The sequence below is a fragment of the Nelumbo nucifera genome, chromosome 4 (assembly GCF_055504915.1).
Source record: "Nelumbo nucifera cultivar China Antique chromosome 4, China Antique-T2T, whole genome shotgun sequence".
Classification (NCBI taxonomy): domain Eukaryota; kingdom Viridiplantae; phylum Streptophyta; class Magnoliopsida; order Proteales; family Nelumbonaceae; genus Nelumbo; species Nelumbo nucifera.
Genome location: NC_142652.1, coordinates 80,522,100 through 80,534,899, shown reverse-complemented (window position 1 = coordinate 80,534,899; position 12,800 = coordinate 80,522,100). Strand labels below are relative to the sequence as shown.

Sequence of the window (12,800 nt, the reverse complement as noted above, 5' to 3'; positions counted from 1 at the left end):
AGGATGGCCTCATTGTTTTTTTGTTATCCTTTCGGAACAACCATTCCAAGGTCACAGTGGTGAGGATTATGATGTAAAGCTATGGCGATAGACAAATGCTACAAATGTATGCATGGGTAGATTTCTAGGGTTACCTGCTTAATAAATTTGTTGTAAAACAAACTTATAAAGTAACTTTATATTTATTGGATTTTCTGGATACAGTTTAAAGGTTTATGGAGATTCCAACAAATACCATAAGTTCTCAAAAGAGTTGTTGCATTTTTCTTATAAAGGATAGGATTTCAGTTGCACATGGAATGACGAAACAAAAAGAGTAAAGCAATAGTTAGGGCTGATTAAATAGGGTATAACCGTATAAGAATGAGACTTGAGGGTTTTTGAGTAAAATAGAAGCAAAATCTAGGCTGGGTAAATTTGCTATAGATATTGAAATTAGGATTTGGAAAATGACAAAATTAATTCAAGTACTAGGGTTAAGAACTGGAATATACAAACAACTAGAAAGCAAGTGATGAAAGATTAGGAGTATTAGAGCTTCAGGCTTAGAAAATGCTTCTTCTTTTGGTTGGTAGTCTAATGTGTTGTTTTGTTCATTTGATCATAAATTGGAGAGACTGAGCTATTTAAACATAGCTTTGCAGATATTCTCCTTAGAATTGATCAAAGGGAACAATGTGGGGTTTCTCTTTATTTTACTCCGTGAGAGTTCTCCCCATGTTTCTTTTATCTATAAAATGTGATATACTGTTCTCTTTAAATCCAAATAATTATTCTATTTTTTTAAAAGGTAAAGTGTCATTGTATTAACTTTTCCAAAAAGATGATATCTAAGTATAATCAGGTTCTGCTTCAGTTCTATACAGTGAGTAACTGTACAAAATCACTCTCTGTACATTGACATTTTAAGCAAAAAGTGTTTTCCTAGAAATCATTTCCAGATAGTTCACATTCTTCAATTCTTTCATCACCCACAACCATGGAAAGTCATAGCCACTGCACACCTAATAACTTCTGAAACATCCTTTTCCTGGTTGTCAAAAATTCTTCTGGTTCTCTCTTCCCATGCTCAGATCTGCTCTTCCTCTTTTACTGAGTCCACTGACATGCCAGCCCTGGATAATCTCGTGCAATATTTATTCCATTTCCTTATCTGCAAATTTTTACTATAGCATTGTTAGCTTCTCTACAAGTTTTTCCTTCCTGCTACTTTGCTTCCATGGAACTGAATCTGGATCCCTTTTTCTTGCTTTCTATTATTTTCTCTCCCTTAGTATATATTACTATCCGTAATTTACTTCATCTACAGATCAAAGTCTATCATTTCATTTTTATTATTACAGACCAGTATTCACCCCTGAAACTTTAGTCATTTGCCTTCCACCTGGTATCCTCACTCAGTGCTAGTTTTGTCCAACATTAATAACTAAACTTCAATGAACCAGTACAATTTTCCTATCTTTCAACCCTGTCTCCTAATCTGCAAATTAATAGCCTTATAAAGAAACCATCTGCATAGAACCTATTAATTCACCACCGGTAGCTCCATCTTGAAAGATCCTCTATCCAGTTTTACATCGTTTGAAGATCATTTTTTATGTGATCTGATGTGGTATTACACCTTTATTTCCTTCAAGAAATTTTGTTTCAAAGGATGGTATCATGATGCACTGTTTTGACTAACCCAGATGAATTAATTGCTTCTTGGACATGCCATATTTTAAGGGGCCATTGCTTGGTATAATTGTAAAACCTCCGGCTGGCAAGTGCGAGGATTTGAGTTTGAGTGTGGCCACTTTGTGCAAAAAAAATGTTAACAGTTAGGACCATATCCAGTATATCCCTCCCAAAAAACCAACATTGTGTATGGCCTTATTGGACATGGCATACTTTAGAATCTGTTGGAGGAACTAAAAATCAGAGGGCAGATTAGCTTGAAAATCAGGGAAGCTAAGAAGGCTTTAGTTCTGCTGGTAGGTTTGAACGTGGTAGAATGGCTCACAGATTTTGTAGCAAAAGCAAGTGCAAAAGGGAAGGAGAGAAGCTGGAAAGAGTTCATCACAAAGGTGGGAAGAAGATATGTGGTGGAATGCAGAAGAAATCATAAAGGTTCCTTCATATCTCTTTCAGAGTTCTTTGACAAGAACAGGTAGCAACTGGTCTGTTTTCCTGAAGGAAGAAAGAGCCATTGGGTGGATTGAGATAGCAAAGGTTCTGAGGGACTTTTCATCAAGAATGAAAGTAGAACAGAAAAGAGGTACAGAAAAGAAGGAAAAACCGGAGATTTCAGGAATAGTAGTCAATCTCAAATCCCCTAGGCAATTTGATTCTACCTTGGTGCAAACTGGAAATAACGCAGCTCTGTTAGTAACAGCTGAAAAAGGAGATTGGACAAGCAAGTTGATTGTTGAAGTCGATAAACCAACTAGAGGGTGGAAGGAAATTGCTGTTTTATTGACAAAACATTTGAAGTTGATAACCGAATATATCCTAACACCCTTTGATACGTGCAAAGCCTTGCTGGATCCACTGGAAAATAAAGTAGGAGTTGAGGCTGTATCTTTGCAGGGTGATCTTGGCTCGATTAATATTTTCAGATGGTCTCCTTCAAACTTGAAGGATTCCTCGATTCTAAATGGGGTGGTAGTGTGTATTGTGGGTTTACTATTCCATCTTTGGAAGGATGAAGTCGCAGAAACAATAGCAGTGTTGTGTGGAGCAAAACTGGCTGGTGTATTCTGGGGAGACCTCAGGTCTGCAGCATTATTGTTGAATGGAGTCAAGTCTGACGATATTCCCAGGAAAGTGAACGTGAAGGTAGAAGGAGCGTTCATGGAGGTTTGGTTGGCCCGTGGGATGGCCCGTGGTGCTGGGGGGATTTCAATGTAATTAGTTTTTGTAATGAATCAAATTACTCCCAAAGAATGTGTTAGAATGCTCGAGTCAGGGGTATTTTCGTCATTCTGGTGTATCTTATTGAAAGTGAAATGTCTATTTTATCTGAGTTTAAGTTATGTGTCCCATCTTCTATGAGGGACAACATTGTCTTTCTTGTAACTTAAGTTTTATGAATAAAAGTCAAGTGGGTCGGCTAGGAGAGGGTGACTTTCACTTTTCTCTCTTCTAGTCTGGCCGAACATTCTTCTCCTTCTCTCTTTTCTTTCTTCTTCCTTCTTCTCTGCTTTAACCTAGAATCAACTAAGGTTTATTCACATGGTATCAGAGCTGTAAGGTCGTATCCTTATTTTTTTCTTGTTGCTGTTCTCTTTTTGGGTTCACCGCCAGCTTTCACAATCGTCTTCTTCTTTTTCGATTGACCTGAATGGAGGTTCGATAAGGGGCTGAAATGGAGCTGTTGTTTTGTGGGTCTGGAGGTGAGAATGCCTCCAGTCGTTGCTGTGGTGGTCGTTGAAGTGGTATACTAAACCCTCTATTCAGTATTGAAGAGGGTTGAATGTGGAAAGGTATGAACACTACTGTTGTTTGTCCAAGTAAGGGACTGTAAATGTTTTCTTGTTGCTTCAAAAGTTGGTTGTGGTGATGCTTGGTGTGACTGATATGCATTTCAGTCGTATTCCTCTTCATATGTATGTTGAAAGAAGAGTTGTCGACTGCTGAGGTTCACAACAGCAGTAGATTGGTGGTGGTTGTGTCGTGGTGATTGGTGGTAGTGGTGGTTGGGTCCTAGACCTTGTGTGTAATCAGTTCTGCAGTATGCAACCCAAGTGTTTGATGTGAAGACTGAGTGATTTCAGTCTTAGTGTGTGGTGGTGAATGGTTTTGCAGTGTGCAGCCCAGGTGTTTGATGTGAAGACTGAATAATTTCAGCCTTAGTGTGTGGTGTGTAATGTGTATTTAAAGCTGGGATTGGTGGTGCTATAAGTGAGATAAGCCGTGTGAAAGAGTGTGTGGTTGTGTTGTATACTTGAAGGTGAAATAATGGAGATGGCTTCTTCTGTAGATGGGAATGACAACAAAACCAGCATCATGCTTTCTTCAGATTATGTAAGTGTTCAAATGACATCCATCAAGTTGAATGGTGAGAACTATGTACCATGGGCAAAATCTGTGGAGGTGTTCTTGAAGGCCAAGAGGAAAGTAAAACATGTGAGGGAGGAGAAACCTTCCTCTAATTCTCCTGGGTTCAGTGATTGGGAACAAGATGATGCACAGATAATGACATGGCTTTGGAACAGCATGGAACCAAAGATTAGTGTGAACTTCATGTTCCTAGATACAGCCAAAGAGATCTGGGATCATGCTAAAAAGTTGTACTCTGGACAAGACAACACAACTAGGGTATATTAGTTGTACCAAGAGTACTTCAATTTAAAGCAAAGAAGTCAAAGCTTAAAGGAATATTATGCAAGTTTGAGGAACATCCGCAATGAGCTAAATGTGTATCACCCTCTAACATCAAATGTCCAGATCCAACAAAAGCAACGTGAACAACTTGATGTGACTAGGTTTCTTGTGGGCTTGAAGGTTGAGTATGAGCCTGTCAGAGCACAAATATTGGGGGGATCAGCTCTCCCTTCACTTGAAGAAGTTTTTGCCCATCTCAAAAGGACATCCATTGAGCCGGTGGAACATTCTTCCTTCTCTGATCGATCTGGTTTGGTAGTGACTAAAGGGAGTGGCCGTGGAAGTAGAAGTGGTGGCAAGAAGTAGTGCGGAAGCAGAATACAAGGCTATGGCCCACACCACATGTGAACTAGTATGGCTGAAGAACCTACTACAGGAGATGGGTTTCTCAATTGACAAACCCATGAAACTATATTGTGATAATCAAGCTGCTGTTCACATCTCATCCAATCCTGTCTTCCATGAAAGAACTAAACATATTGAGGTGGATTGTCACTTTGTGAGAGAGAAAGTGATAAGTGGGGTAATAACTACATCTCATGTGATCTCAGGAAATCAGTGGGCAGATCTCTTCACAAAAGGATTGTCTCGGGGAAGAATAGATTACATTTGTAACAAGCTGGGACTATATGATATATACTCTCCAGCTTGAGGGGGAGTGTTAGAATGCTCGAGTCAGGGGTATTTTGGTCATTCTGGTGTATCTTATTGAAAGTGAAATGTCTATTGTATCTGAGTTTAAGTTATGTGTCCCATCTTCTATGAGGGACAACATTGTCTTTCTTGTAACTTAAGTTTTATGAATAAAAGTCAAGTGGGTCGGTCGGCTAGGAGAGGGTGACTTTTACTTTTCTCTCTTCTAGTCTGGCCGAACATTCTTCTCCTTCTTTCTCTTTTCTTTCTTCTTCCTTCTTCTTTGCTTTAACCTAGAATGAACTAGGGTTTATTCACAGAATGATTACAACAAGCATGAGAAATTTCAATGACTTAGTTAACACCTGTGGTCTAAAGGAATTAACCCTTCTACAAGCCAATTTTACTTGGTCTAATTTCCATGAAAAGTCCCTTTGCCTCCAAACTTGATAGGTTTCTTTTTAATGTAGAATGGGAAGATTATTAGAGGAATCTGGTGGCTAGAACTCTTCCTAAAGTGACTTCTAATCACTGCCCTATCCAATTAGGCCAAGAAACTCTAGGCTTTGGACCACAACCCTTTAGATTTGAGAATATGTGGCTAACTCATCCAGACTTTGGACACTTGGTTGGGTAGTGGTGGAATGGAGAATTGAGAGGGGTAAAGTGGGAAGGTGTAAGGTTCCACAAAAAGTTGAAGAGATTGAGAGCCAAGATTCAAGAGTGGAATCGAGAGTATTTTGGAAGGATAGAGGAACATGACTGAGCAAGAAAGGATTTTTAGGAGAAACTTAAAGAAGGAATTGGAAGAAGTTCTTCTTAGGAGATTTCCTGGAGGTAGAAGTCAAGACAGAAATGGATCAAAGAAGGGGACGGCAACACAAAATTCTTCCATGCCATGGCTAATGGGAGGAGAAGAAAAAATTGTGTGGCCAAATTAGAAGTGAATGGAGAGGAAATCACAAACCAAGATGTGATAGCCAAAGTGTTTGTGGATCATTTCAAATCAATTGTTGGGAAGCCGTTGAATAATAGATTAAGGCTGGAATGATTAGATTGGCTCAGGTTCTCTGAAGAGCAAGCAATTTAGTTAGAGAGAAGTTTTGAAGAATAGGAAATTAGGCATGCGGTGGTTTCAATGGATAGATCCAAAGCTCCTAGGCCAGATGGTTTTACTATGGCTTTTTATCAAGACTGTTGGAATGTGGTAAAAGAAGACCTTTGTGATGTGTTTAAGGAATTTGTGGACTGTAAAATAAGAGTAAACAAAGGAAGAAGAAGAATTTATTGTATTATTCATCAATCTCCTATGTATATATACAAGTTACAAATTCTATGTTAGGAAAGAATATATTAGGAAAGAAGACTATTCAAATTCCTACAAATTAGTCCTACAATCAAGGTAAATCATATCTCCCTAGTATTTACTTCCTATTTTAGTTATACAGTCTGTAACATCATATCTCCCTAGTATTTACTTCCTATTTTAATTATACAGTCTGTAACATCGTCTTATTTTAATTATACAGTCTGTAACACTCCCCCTCAAGCTGGAGCATAGATATTAATCATGCCCAACTTGTTACAAAGACAATCAACCCTAACCTCATTAAGAGCCTTCGTGAAGATATCTCCCAGTTGTTCTCCTATTTTCACATAACCTATGGAAATCAAACCTTGCTGAATCTTTTCACGAACGAAATGGCAATCAATCTCGATATGCTTAGTTCGTTCATGAAAAACAGGATTAGATGCAATGTGAAGAGCAGCTTGGTTATCACACAACTTGGCTGGTACTAAAGTTTTAAGACCTACTTCAGTCAGAAGCTGATATATCCACATTATTTCACACACAGACTTGGCCATAGCTCTATATTCCGATTCTGCACTCGAACGTGAGACAACATTCTGCTTCTTGCTTTTCCATGAAACTAGATTCCCTCCAACAAATACACAATAGCCTGAAGTAGACCTTCGATCTTCCTTGGATCCTGCCCAGTCAGCATCTAAAAAGCATTCAATTCTAGTATGACCATGATTGCCATACAAAATTCCTCGCCCAGGTGCTCCTTTTAAGTAGCACAAAATTTGTTCTACAGCTGTCCAGTGATTAACTGTTGGAGAGGACATGTACCGACTCGCCACACTAACTGAATACGCAATATCTGGACGAGTTACAGTAAGATAATTCAACTTTCCAACCAATCTTCTATATCTCTCAGGATCTTCAAATAATTCACCATCTTTTGTGAGCTGCAAGTTAGGAATCATTGGAGTGCTACATGGCTTAGCTCCCAACTTTCCCGTCTCAGACAACAAGTCAAGTACATATTTCCTTTGAGATAAGAATATTCCCTTCTTGCTTCTTGTTACCTCAACACCCAAGAAGTATTTCAGCATTCCCAAATCTTTGGTATGAAACTGAGTGTGGAGAAAGGATTTAAGGGATGAAATCCCTGTAGTATCACTCCCTGTAATGACAATATCATCCACATACACAACTAACAAAATGATGCCGGCAACAGAGTGCTTGAAGAAAACAGAATGATCAGACTTACTTTTCTTCATACCAAAATTCTCGACTGCCTGACTAAACTTTCCAAACCAGGCGCGAGGACTCTGCTTCAACCCGTACAGAGACTTATGAAGATAGCAAACTTTCCCATACTCCCCCTGAGCAACAAAGCCAGGCGGTTGCTCCATATAAACTTCTTCTTGAAGATCCCCATGAAGAAAAGCATTCTTGATGTCTAACTGATGAAGGGGCCAATTATAAGTAGTTGCCATAGAAATAAACAACCTGACAGAAGTAAGTTTAGCAACAGGAGAAAAGGTATCAGAATAATCCACTCCATAAGTCTGAGCATATCCTTTAGCAACAAGACGGGCTTTCAATCAGGCAATGGACCCATCAGGATTGACTTTAACTGTAAACACCCATTTACACCCAATAGCCTTCTTATTTGCAGGTAAATTTACCAAGGTCCAAGTACCATTGTCCTCTAAAGCATTCATCTCCTCAATCATAGCATTACGCCATCCAAGGTGAGAAAGGGCTTCTTTAACAGTCTTAGGAACAGAGAGAGAATCAAGAGGTGCAATAAAAGAACAAGAAGAGGACAACAAATGATTATAAGACACAAATGAAGAAATTGGATAAGTACACTTATGCTTACCTTTACGAAGAGCAATAGGAAGATCATCATTAGAGACTGGTTCTGATGACAAAGGAACAGGATCAGTTGAGACTGGATCTGCCGACAAAGGAGCTGGTGCAGGACATGGATCCGGAGGAGTTGATCGCCGAGAATAAACCTATACTATAGGTGGCTTAGGCCTGGCAGGAGCAGATTCAATAGGATGTGAACCAGATGATGTGACTATAGATTAACAAATCATCATCCTCCCCCTGACTTGAATGAGGAGTAGATGGAAAGAAAGGTGTATCTTCTAGGAAATTAACATCACCTGACACAAGATGTCTGTGAAGAGTAGGACAATAACATCTATACCCTTTTTGAACACAAGAATACCCAAGAAAAACACACTTCAAAGATTTTGGATCTAGTTTGGTAACCTGAGGACGAACATCCCGAACAAAGCATGTACACCCAAATACCCTAGGCTCAATAGGAAACAGTGTTTTATTTGGAAACAAAACATGATAAGGAGTCTCACCCTGAAGGACAGATGAAGACATACGGTTAATCAAAAAACATGCTGCGGAAACTGCATCAGCTCAGAAAGGTTTAGGAACCTTCATTTGAATAACAAAGCTCTTGCAGTTTCAAGAAAGTGTATTTTTCCATTCAGCAACCCCATTTTGAGATGGTGTACTACACAAGAAGTTTGATGAAGAATGCCATGCTGAAGCATGTAAGTTTGAAAGGATTCTGACAAGTACTCCTTAGCATTATCACTTCTCAATATTTGTACAGAAACATTAAATTGAGTTTTAACTTCAGCACAGAAAGCAGAAAAATGAGAAAACACCTCGGAACGATTTTTCATTAAATATAACCATGTCATACGAGAGTAATCATCAACAAGAGTAACAAAATACTTAAACCCAGTTTCGGACTCAATTGGACACGGACCCCAAACATCTGAATGGACTAATTCAAAAGGAGCACTAGCTCGTTTATTGACTCTAGAACTCGAACTAAGACGATGGTGTTTAGCAAACTGACAAGACTCACAATTTAATGACGACAAATTCTGAAATTGAGGACAAATTCGCTTTAACACATGGAGAGAGGGGTGGCGCAACCGACAATGTGCTTCAAAAGGGGTTACAACTCCAAAACAGGCTATGGATCTTGGAACTTGTGTATCAAGGATGTAGAGACCTCCAGACTCATGTCCCTTACCAATAATCTTCTTCGTCGTAAGATCCTGAAATAAACAATAATTAGGAAAAAATGAGACACAACAATTAAGGGTACGAGTGAGTTTACTAACAGAAATTAAATTAAATGATAACTGAGGTAAACTAAGAACATATGACAAAGGAAGTGATGGTGTTGGACTAATTGTGCCAGACCCAATAACACAAGATGTTGACCCATCTGCTAAAGTAACAGGAGAGGTAGATTTATGTGACTGAAAGGTAGAAAACAGACTTGAATTACTTGTCATATGATCTGTAGCTCCAGAATCAATGACCCATTTTGAAGAGGAGGAAACAAGACATGTATTGGGTTTACCTGACTCGACGATGGAAGTAACAAGAGTAGATTGAGGTTTCAATGATTCTTGGTACTGAGCAAATTTGGCATATTCATTTGCAGATATCATAACAGACATCTCAGAAGTATCCGTGGTGGATGCAATATGGGCTAACTGAGTTTTCTTATTCTGCAACTTCCTGCAATCCCGCTTCATATTCTTGGCTTATGACAGTAATGACACACTATCTCTCCTAACTCCTGTCCACGAGTATTAGTATTTCTGTCATAGTTACTTGACCTACCACTACCACTCCTGTATTGTTGTCTCCCTGATTCAGATGTATTATTGCGGCTGACAAGGGCACTACTAGGCTGAACAGGTGGAGAACATTCTGTACGAAGGACCCTACTGAAAGCATCTTGTAGAGAAGAGATCTCTGAACTGGAAAGAATCTGAGATTTAGCAGTCTCAAATTCAGAAGGTAGGCCAGCTAAAAAACTCATAACAGCCATCTTTTCTCACTAAGCTTGTTGAACAGTCACATCAGTACTAAACGGAAGCAACATATTAAGTTCTTCATATGTTTTCTTGAAATCCATGAAATAGCTTGTAAGAGATCTATCGCCTTTGTCTGCCCTGTAAAAGGCTTGCACACATCATAAATGCGGGAAATATTCCCCTTTCCGGAGTACAAGAACTCTAGATAGTTCATTAATTCCTTAACAAATCCACAGTGAGTGACTAAACCAACCACCTCACTTTCAATGGAGTTGCGTATCTGCAAGAACAAACGGGCATCCTCTCTCAACCAAGACTTTCTCGAGTCATCATTAGGAGGGTCATCAGTCAAATGGTTATCCATAGCAATACTCAGTAAATATAGTTGAACAGTTTTACTCCAATCCAGATAATTAGAGTCATTAAGCTTATGCTCAGTTATTTTTTACATCACTGGAATAACATCCGACATAACTACCGATTTCTTGTCTGCCATAATCTCAAAATTCAAATAAATAGAATATTTTGAACACCGAAAATCAATAGAGCACACCTGTTGAAAACACCGGAATGGATATGCACGTAACAAAGCACAAATATGTGCTATACAGGATGAGGCAAGCCAAAAGACAACGACCGAAAAAAAAATTTCCGGCGACAGATGCGCCTCCACGTGTCGACGTGTGTGACTGTGGCAGAATCTTCAGGCGGTGTGTGAGACACACACGCAGGGCTACTGACTGCCGGACTTTGCAGAGACTAGATGCTCTGACTGCTCCAAGGAGGTGACCTGAAACACCCAGAAATTTTCCTCTACCTACTGTTTACTTAAAAAAAAAAAAAACAAAAGGGCAGGCAAAGACTAGATGCTCTGATACCATGTAAAATAAGTGTAAACAGAGGAAGAAGAAGAATTTATTGTATTATTCATCAATCTCATATGTATATATACAAGTTACAAATTCTATGTTAGGAAAGAATATATTAGGAAAGAAGACTAATCAAATTCCTACAAATCAGTCCTACAATCAAGGTAAATCATATCTCCCTAGTATTTACTTCCTATTTTAGTTATACAGTCTGTAACATCCTATCTCCCTAGTATTTACTTCCTATTTTAATTATACAGTCTATAACATCTTCCTATTTTAATTATACAGTCTGTAACATGGACAATAATAAAGTAAGCCCTAGAGTTAATGCTACCTTCATAGCCCTAATCCCTAAGAAGAAAGAAGCAAAAAATCCTAAGGATTTTAGGCCGATCAGCTTAGTGACTAGCATTTACAAAATCCTGGCTAAAGTGTTATCTTTGAGGATTAAAGAAGTGCTGCCATTTTTTAGAGGGTAGTCAAGGATTTTTCCCAGCTTTTAGAGGCCTGAAGCAAGGTGACCCCCTCTCCCCTTACCTTTTCACCCTAGTTGCTGATGTTTTCAGCAATTTGATATCTAAGGCGGACAAGGAAGAAGCAGTGAGAGGTTGGAAGATAGGAAGGAAAGGTATCAAGGCGACCCACTTACAGTTTGCTGATGACCTAATAATCTTTTGTGAAGGGGGTGATAGGAGAACATTAAGGAACCTCAAATCTCTAATAAAGCACTTTGAGAGAGTCTCCAATCTAAAAGTAAACATGGATAAGAGTTGCGTGGTGGGTGTGAATATGGATGAGAGGGCTATTAAGTTTGTGGCTGAGTGTCTAGGTTGTCCCGTTTCTTCCTGGCCCTTATAGTATTTAGGTCTACCTCTAGGAGCCAACCCTAAGGAAAGCATTTTTTGGGCCCTAGTTTTGGATAAATTTGAGAAGAGATTAGCTTCGTGGAAGAGAACTATATTTCTTTAGGGGTAGAGTAACGTTATTGTTGACAGTTGTTTATGTATTCAGGTTTAGTACCATAAGGGTACTGTTGTAATTTCTCCTCTGTCTATATTGTTCGACTATACTAGTATAAATAATAAAATCATTCTTTCGCCCCCTAAGTTCTAGAAGGCTTTCAGTCACTCGACTCACCTCTCTTCTCTCTTCTCCTCTCCTCTCTTCACTTGCTCTTGCTCAACATGGTATCAGAGCAAGTCGTCCAGGCCTGAAGGGTGATGTCAAGCTAACTACTATTGCATCCAGTGCTGTCTCCAATCAAACTCCTAATCTGGTGAAATCAGTTCGACCCAGAAGTTACAGAGTCTTTTCGTCTTCCAGCCCAGAAATTGCTCCTCCTGTCTGCTCAACTGTAGAGAGACTATTGTTTGCAGTTCGTAGAGGGTGTTCTGTCTGCAAAAAGGCTATCATCTGAAACTAAAAGAAGTATTGCTCATCTTCTGTTCGGCTGCCTATTGTTTGAGGATTCGTAGAAGGAGTTCTGTTTACCATAAGGGAGACTATCATCTGAAACTAAAAGAGGTACTATCATCCTTGTCTGTTCGGATGCCTATTGTTTGCTGAACTGTTTGATGAACTGTTCGGCTACCCTACTGTTGTCTGTTCGATTGATGAACTGTTCGGCTGCCCTACTGTTAAGTGACTGTATCCCTTAACACAGTAATTGTATTCAAACCTTTTTTTTTTGTTGGTATTGTGGACTGTTGATGGTCTGTTTAGCCGATTAATTGTCTGCTCAATATTAATCTTATTAATTGA

General features: G+C 39.0%; 1 protein-coding gene across 2 annotated transcripts in view; it reads left to right on the top strand.

Moving 5' to 3' along the window:
• The window catches only part of LOC104589011 (phospholipase D zeta 1-like), a 189,508-nt gene that overhangs the window by 79,568 nt on the left and 97,140 nt on the right, over window positions 1-12,800 (top strand). The gene's annotated exons all lie outside the window — the stretch shown is intronic.